Genomic DNA, 7,500 nt, shown 5'->3' on the forward strand with positions numbered 1-7,500 from the left:
ATATGGTGATTCTTTTTATATATATATATATTTCGAAATACAACTGAACGTGGCGGAAGCGCACGGTGGTGGTCCAGCGAGGACACGCGACGACGGGGAATAAGAACTATTCGACCCGTTACGAATACGCATGCTCGTCCCGCACGATTTTAACACACACCGTGTTTTTCTCCAGTCGTCAAAGCGTTCGTGCGTCGAATTCGAAAAATAAAAAAAAAAGAAAAACACCTTTTCTCTCTCTCGGGGTAAAAGAGTCGATGTGTATTGTGTATAAAGGTTCTGCGAGAAGTCTCGTTTTGACGTGTGTTCCGCCGATAACGACGATCCTCCGAAACGGGGATACAGAAACGTTACACCTCACAACACGATCTCCGTCTCTTCTCTATAGCAGAAACCGATAAAAATACACCTCCCGAAAGAGAGTATATGGTGATTCTTTTTATATATATATATTTCGAAATTCAACTGAACGTGGCGGAAGCGCACGGTGGTGGTCCAGCGAGGACACGCGACGACGGGGAATAAGAACTATTCGACCCGTTACGAATACGCATGCTCGTCCCGCACGATTTTAACACACACCGTGTTTTTCTCCAGTCGTCAAAGCGTTCGTGCGTCGAATTCGAAAAATAAAAAAAAGAAATACACCTTTTCTCTCTCTCTCGGGGTAAAAAGAGTCGATGTGTATTGTGTATAAAGGTTCTGCTGCGAGAAGTCTCGTTTTGCCGTGTGTTTCGGTAACGACGATCCTCCGAAACGTACATCTCATTCGTAAGAGAGGAAGAAAACAATCTCCCTGGGGCCAGTCGGTAATATACCGACATACGACGTGTCGTGCACATCCGTCTCACGCACGGTATACAAAATATGAATAAAACGTGTGTAGTCTCTCTCTCTCTCGACTTCTTAATATTTTCTTTCACCTCTGACGCATCATTTCAGGTGACGTCGGGAGCGCGGGAAAAAAAATTTTTCTAAACACACGAAACCGTTCATCTCACGAACAGCCGAAAAAGTTGTCGCTCAGATCCATATCGCAGTGGAGCGGTATCCGCGGGCGGTCGTAATTGAACGACGCACGACGCCGCGAACACTCACGCGAGTCCATACAAACGATTCCGATCGTTTTGCAACAACTAGAACGTACACTGTCCGTGAAATTCACAGAATTTTCGCGTGTCCGCGACAAACGCCGACGAGACACCCATCGTTCGCTCGTACGTAGCATCCTTCTCTTAACCCGACTCAGAAACGTTCTTTGCGCCCTTCGGTAAAAAAACGTTCGATCCGAAGAGGTGAACGACGGCGGGGATTTGACAGAGCTACGCAAGCAGTGTATGGTACGTAAACGACCCTCAGCCAGGCGTGGTCCAGGAATTGTATCCGTGGACCGCAATGTGCGTTCGAAATGTCGATGTTCATGTGTCCTGCAGTTCACACGTTGACGCGCAATTAGCTGCGTTCTTCATCGACCCACGAGCCAAGTGATCCACCGTTCAGGGTAATCGTATAAATTTTATATTTCACATATATAATTTTATTCTCATTTGTTCGACCTAATATCTCTCTTCTTTCAAAGAGAAGATAAAAGTTGATACCTGAATCTCCGACCAGCGCGCGAAGGAGATTCAGGCGTCGCCTTGGAGACGACACCGAAGCCTTTCGAGACGAAAAACGTTCAAGTAATATGTATATATTTCTCGACGTTCCGGGCGTATAGTGCATTCAAAAACCCGCGAAAGACGCAGAAGACTCGCACGCGTGGAAACGACGGGGATATATTTTGTATCCTACCCGATACTGAATCCATCGCGTGCAGTCGACCCTCGCGTTCTTCCGATCAGACGCATCTATTGTTGCGCGCATGTTTTCGCGTCGCATCGCGCGAAACGTTGCACGAATCGTACCGATCGATCGATTGAAAGCAAATAATGAAAAAAGACTTCACAGCTGGCTCTTTGCCGGTCATTCGTCCCATGTTATCTCTTGCCGCGAAATTGGCGCGCAAGAGTTGGGTGTCAGACGCGCGGCTTTAAAACGAGCTTCACGGCCGGTCCCTTCGTTACCGCTTTCGTTCTTTCTCTCGGAACGACCATGAACGAACACGACGAGCGACGCTACGGCATACACACGTCCACGGATTCGATTAAAAAAACAGACTTCACAGCTGGCTCTTTGCCGGTCATTCGTCCCATATTATCTCTTGCCGCGAAATTGGCGCGCAAGAGTTGGGTGTCAGACGCACGGCTTTAAAACGAGCTTCACGGCCGGTCCTCTCAATTCCGTGTACGGTACACGCAAGATGCGGGTTCCACTTCCAGACTACCCGGTCCCTTCTCTCTACGAGAATCGATAGTAGAAGAACGGCTCGAAAACGCGTCTCAGAGACTAGGGGAAAAGAAGCGGTATGCGAGCGAAACGAAAACGCATTATGGAAACGTCGCGAAACAATGTTCGACGGTTGCTCGGTTCCAATCGTGCGGCCGTTTCAATTTCTCGTGCGCTTCACCGTCCCTCCGTAACTCTGGCCGATCGCGTATACCGAAGAGCCGACACGCGCAAAAACCACAGGCATTGTATACTGTATATATATATATGTTACAGTCACAGCCTTCGCGCGTTTTACTCTCCGACGCGGGGTTTCCACGACGAAAGAGAGACAGTTTCGTGGCGGGTGACTCGGCCGAATCGCTACGACGGGTATTTCTATTATAGAACGAATCATCGCCACCCTTTACCAGTGCCCGACGAAGGAATCACAAGGTCATCTGGAGTTTACAATGCCAGCGACGGTAATTCCAACGAAGACCCGATAAGTCAACTCATCGTTCTATTTCTCCCCGTACAGAAAAGCGAATCGACGCTAACGCACCTCGCGCAAGCACGAACGTTCTCTTCGCGTGGATCATCCCATCGTCGAAAGATGTAAAGACGCATTGGAGATCGTGGTCTCTGGCGGGCTCATTGCACGCCCCACTGCATATCTTTCCTCGAATCGAGAATGATTCGTCCACTAAGGCTGCGAAACTACGCGTCGAGGAAACTAGGGGAAAGAAGCGGGATGCGAGCGAAACGACAATACATTATGGAAACGTCGCGAAACAATGTTCGGCGGTTGCTCGTTTCCTCCTGCGGACGTTTCATTGCTCGGGCGCTTCACGTCCCTCCGTAACCTTCGCGCGATCGCGTGCCCCGGAGAGCCGGCAACCGGTGAACCACAGGCGTATAAACTATAGTCTTCTATAGCAAGCCTTCGGCGGTTACTCTCCGACGCGGGGATTCCACGACGAGAGAGAATTTCGTGGCGGGTGACATCGGTCGAAACGCTACGACGGGTATTTCTATTATAGAACGAATCATCGCCACCCTTTACCAGTGCCCGACGAAGGAATCACAAGGTCATCTGGAGTTTACAATGCCAGCGACGGTAATTCCAACGAAGACCCGATAAGTCAACTCATCGTTCTATTTCTCCCCGTACAGACAAGCGAATCAACGCTATCGCACCTCACGCATGCACGAACGTTCTCTTCGCGTGAATCGTCCCATCGTCGAAAGATATAGCCGCTTGGAGATCGTGGCCCATCAAGTTCTTCCGTAACTCCTGCGCGATCGCGTACCCCGGAGAGCAGGCAACCGGTGAACCACAGGCGTATAAACTATAGTCTTCTATAGCAAGCCTTCGCGTTTACTCTACGACGCGGGGATTCCACGACGAGAGAGATTTTCGTGGCGGGTGACACGGCCGAATCGCTACGACGGGTATTTCTATTATAGAACGAATCATCGCCACCCTTTACCAGTGCCCGACGAAGGAATCACAAGGTCATCTGGAGTTTACAATGCCAGCGACGGTAATTCCAACGAAGACCCGATAAGTCAACTCATCGTTCTATTTCTCCCCGTACAGAAAAGCGAATCGGCGCTATCGCACCTCACGCAAGCAGGAATGATCTCTTCGCGTGGATCGTCCCATCGTCGAAAGATGTAAGACGTACAGAAATCGTGGTCCATCACGATTATTCGTAACTCTCCGAGTCGCGTATCTGAGAGTAGGACAAACGGAGAACCACAGGCATAAATAATACTATATGTTTCTTATATAGTTAGCCTTCGCGTTTTACTCTCCGACATGGGGATTCCACGACGAGAGAGAGTTTCGTGGCGGGTGTCTCGGCCGAATCGCTACGACGGGTATTTCTATTATAGAACGAATCATCGCCACCCTTTACCAGTGCCCGACGAAGGAATCACAAGGTCATCTGGAGTTTACAATGCCAGCGACGGTAATTCCAACGAAGACCCGATAAGTCAACTCATCGTTCTATTTCTCCCCGTACAGAAAAGCGAATCGACGCTATCGCACCTCGCGCGAGCACGTAACTACTCTTCGCGTGGATCGTCCCATCGTCGAAAGATGTAAGACGCACGGAAATCGTGGCCCATCAACGTTTTTTTGTAACTCTGCCGATCGCGTATCACAGAGCCGAGACGCACATACCACAGGCGTATAATACCGTTTTCTTTCGTATGGTAAGCCTTCGCGTTTACTCTTCGGCGCGGGGTTTCCACGTCGAGAGAGACATTCGTGGCGGGTGACATCGGTCGAAACGCTACGACGGGTATTACTATTATAGAACGAATCATCGCCACCCTTTACCAGTGCCCGACGAAGGAATCACAAGGTCATCTGGAGTTTACAATGCCAGCGACGGTAATTCCAACGAAGACCCGATAAGTCAACTCAACGTTCTATTTCTCCCCGTACAGAAAAGCGAATCGACGCTGTTGCACCTCACGCAAGCACGAACGTTCTCTTCGCGTGGATCGTCCCATCGTCGAAAGATGTAAGACGCACGGAAATCGTGGCACATCACGTGTTTTCGGAACTCTGTCGACCGCGTATCTCAGAGACGACGCGCGCGAACCACTGGCATATACTATTATATATCGCGTTTTACCCTCCGACGCGGGGATTCCACGACGAGAGAGAGTTTCGTGAGCGGGTTGACTCGGAAGAAACGCTACGACGGGTATTTCTATTATAGAACGCATCATCGCCACCCTTTACCAGTGCCCGACGAAGGAATCACAAGGTCATCTGGAGTTTACAATGCCAGCGACGGTAATTCCAACGAAGACCCGATAAGTCAACTCAACGTTCTATTTCTCCCCGTACAGAAAAGCGAATCGACGCAATCGCACCATACGCGTGCACGTAAACAACTCTTCGCGTGGATCGTCCCATCGTCGAGAGACGTAAGTTTTCATAGTATGAATTCGCGTTTTACTCTCCGACGCGGGGATTCCACGACGAGAGAGAGTTTCGTGAGCGGGTTGACTCGGAAGAAACGCTACGACGGGTATTTCTATTATAGAACGCATCATCGCCACCCTTTACCAGTGCCCGACGAAGGAATCACAAGGTCATCTGGAGTTTACAATGCCAGCGACGGTAATTCCAACGAAGACCCGATAAGTCAACTCAACGTTCTATTTCTCCCCGTACAGAAAAGCGAATCGACGCAATCGCACCATACGCGTGCACGTAAACAACTCTTCGCGTGGATCGTCCCATCGTCGAGAGACGTAAGTTTTCATAGTATGAATTCGCGTTTTACTCTCCGACGCGGGGATTCCACGACGAGAGAGAGTTTCGTGAGCGGGTTGACTCGGAAGAAACGCTACGACGGGTATTTCTATTATAGAACGCATCATCGCCACCCTTTACCAGTGCCCGACGAAGGAATCACAAGGTCATCTGGAGTTTACAATGCCAGCGACGGTAATTCCAACGAAGACCCGATAAGTCAACTCAACGTTCTATTACTCCCCGTACAGAAAAGCGAATCGACGCAATCGCACCATACGCGTGCACGTAACAACTCTTCGCGTGGATCGTCCCATCGTCGAGAGACGTAAGTTTCATAGTAAGCCTTCGGCGTTTTACTCTCCGACGCGGGGATTCCACGACGAGAGAGAGAGTTTCGTGAGCGGGTTGACTCGGAAGAAACGCTACGACGGGTATTTCTATTATAGAACGCATCATCGCCACCCTTTACCAGTGCCCGACGAAGGAATCACAAGGTCATCTGGAGTTTACAATGCCAGCGACGGTAATTCCAACGAAGACCCGATAAGTCAACTCAACGTTCTATTTCTCCCCGTACAGAAAAGCGAATCGACGCAATCGCACCATACGCGTACACGTAAACAACTCTTCGCGTGGATCGTCCCATCGTCGAGAGACGTAAGTTTTCATAGTATGAATTCGCGTTTTACTCTCCGACGCGGGGATTCCACGACGAGAGAGAGTTTCGTGAGCGGGTTGACTCGGAAGAAACGCTACGACGGGTATTTCTATTATAGAACGCATCATCGCCACCCTTTACCAGTGCCCGACGAAGGAATCACAAGGTCATCTGGAGTTTACAATGCCAGCGACGGTAATTCCAACGAAGACCCGATAAGTCAACTCAACGTTCTATTTCTCCCCGTACAGAAAAGCGAATCGACGCAATCGCACCATACGCGTGCACGTAAACAACTCTTCGCGTGGATCGTCCCATCGTCGAGAGACGTAAGTTTTCATAGTATGAATTCGCGTTTTACTCTCCGACGCGGGGATTCCACGACGAGAGAGAGTTTCGTGAGCGGGTTGACTCGGAAGAAACGCTACGACGGGTATTTCTATTATAGAACGCATCATCGCCACCCTTTACCAGTGCCCGACGAAGGAATCACAAGGTCATCTGGAGTTTACAATGCCAGCGACGGTAATTCCAACGAAGACCCGATAAGTCAACTCAACGTTCTATTACTCCCCGTACAGAAAAGCGAATCGACGCAATCGCACCATACGCGTGCACGTAACAACTCTTCGCGTGGATCGTCCCATCGTCGAGAGACGTAAGTTTCCATACTATGAATTCGCGTTTTACTCTCCGACGCGGGGATTCCACGACGAGAGAGTGTTTCGTGAGCGGGTTGACTCGGAAGAAACGCTACGACGGGTATTTCTATTATAGAACGCATCATCGCCACCCTTTACCAGTGCCCGACGAAGGAATCACAAGGTCATCTGGAGTTTACAATGCCAGCGACGGTAATTCCAACGAAGACCCGATAAGTCAACTCAACGTTCTATTGCTCCCCGTACAGAAAAGCGAATCGACGCAATCGCACCATACGCGTGCACGTAACAACTCTTCGCGTGGATCGTCCCATCGTCGAGAGACGTAAGTTTCATAAGTAAGCCTTCGGCGTTTTATTCTCCGACGCGGGGATTCCACGACGAGAGAGTGTTTCGTGGCGGGTGACTAGGCCGAAACGCTACGACGGGTATTTCTATTATAGAACGAATCATCGCCACCCTTTACCAGTGCCCGACGAAGGAATCACAAGGTCATCTGGAGTTTACAATGCCAGCGACGGTAATTCCAACGAAGACCCGATAAGTCAGCTCATCGTTCTATTTCTCCCCGTACAGAAAGGCGAATC

The 7,500-nt window shown here is 49.8% G+C and overlaps 1 non-coding gene across 1 annotated transcript; it reads right to left on the bottom strand.

Annotated features, from left to right (window-relative positions):
- Nucleotides 1-1,349: 1,349 nt before the first annotated feature.
- Nucleotides 1,350-1,504, bottom strand: LOC143176061 (5.8S ribosomal RNA). The gene has a single exon (XR_013000663.1). It is a non-coding gene; the product is annotated as a 5.8S ribosomal RNA (ribosomal RNA).
- Between the last annotated feature and the right edge of the window lie 5,996 nt (nt 1,505-7,500).

This window comes from Nomia melanderi, unplaced genomic scaffold, assembly GCF_051020985.1.
Source record: "Nomia melanderi isolate GNS246 unplaced genomic scaffold, iyNomMela1 scaffold0350, whole genome shotgun sequence".
In the NCBI taxonomy this organism is placed as follows: domain Eukaryota; kingdom Metazoa; phylum Arthropoda; class Insecta; order Hymenoptera; family Halictidae; genus Nomia; species Nomia melanderi.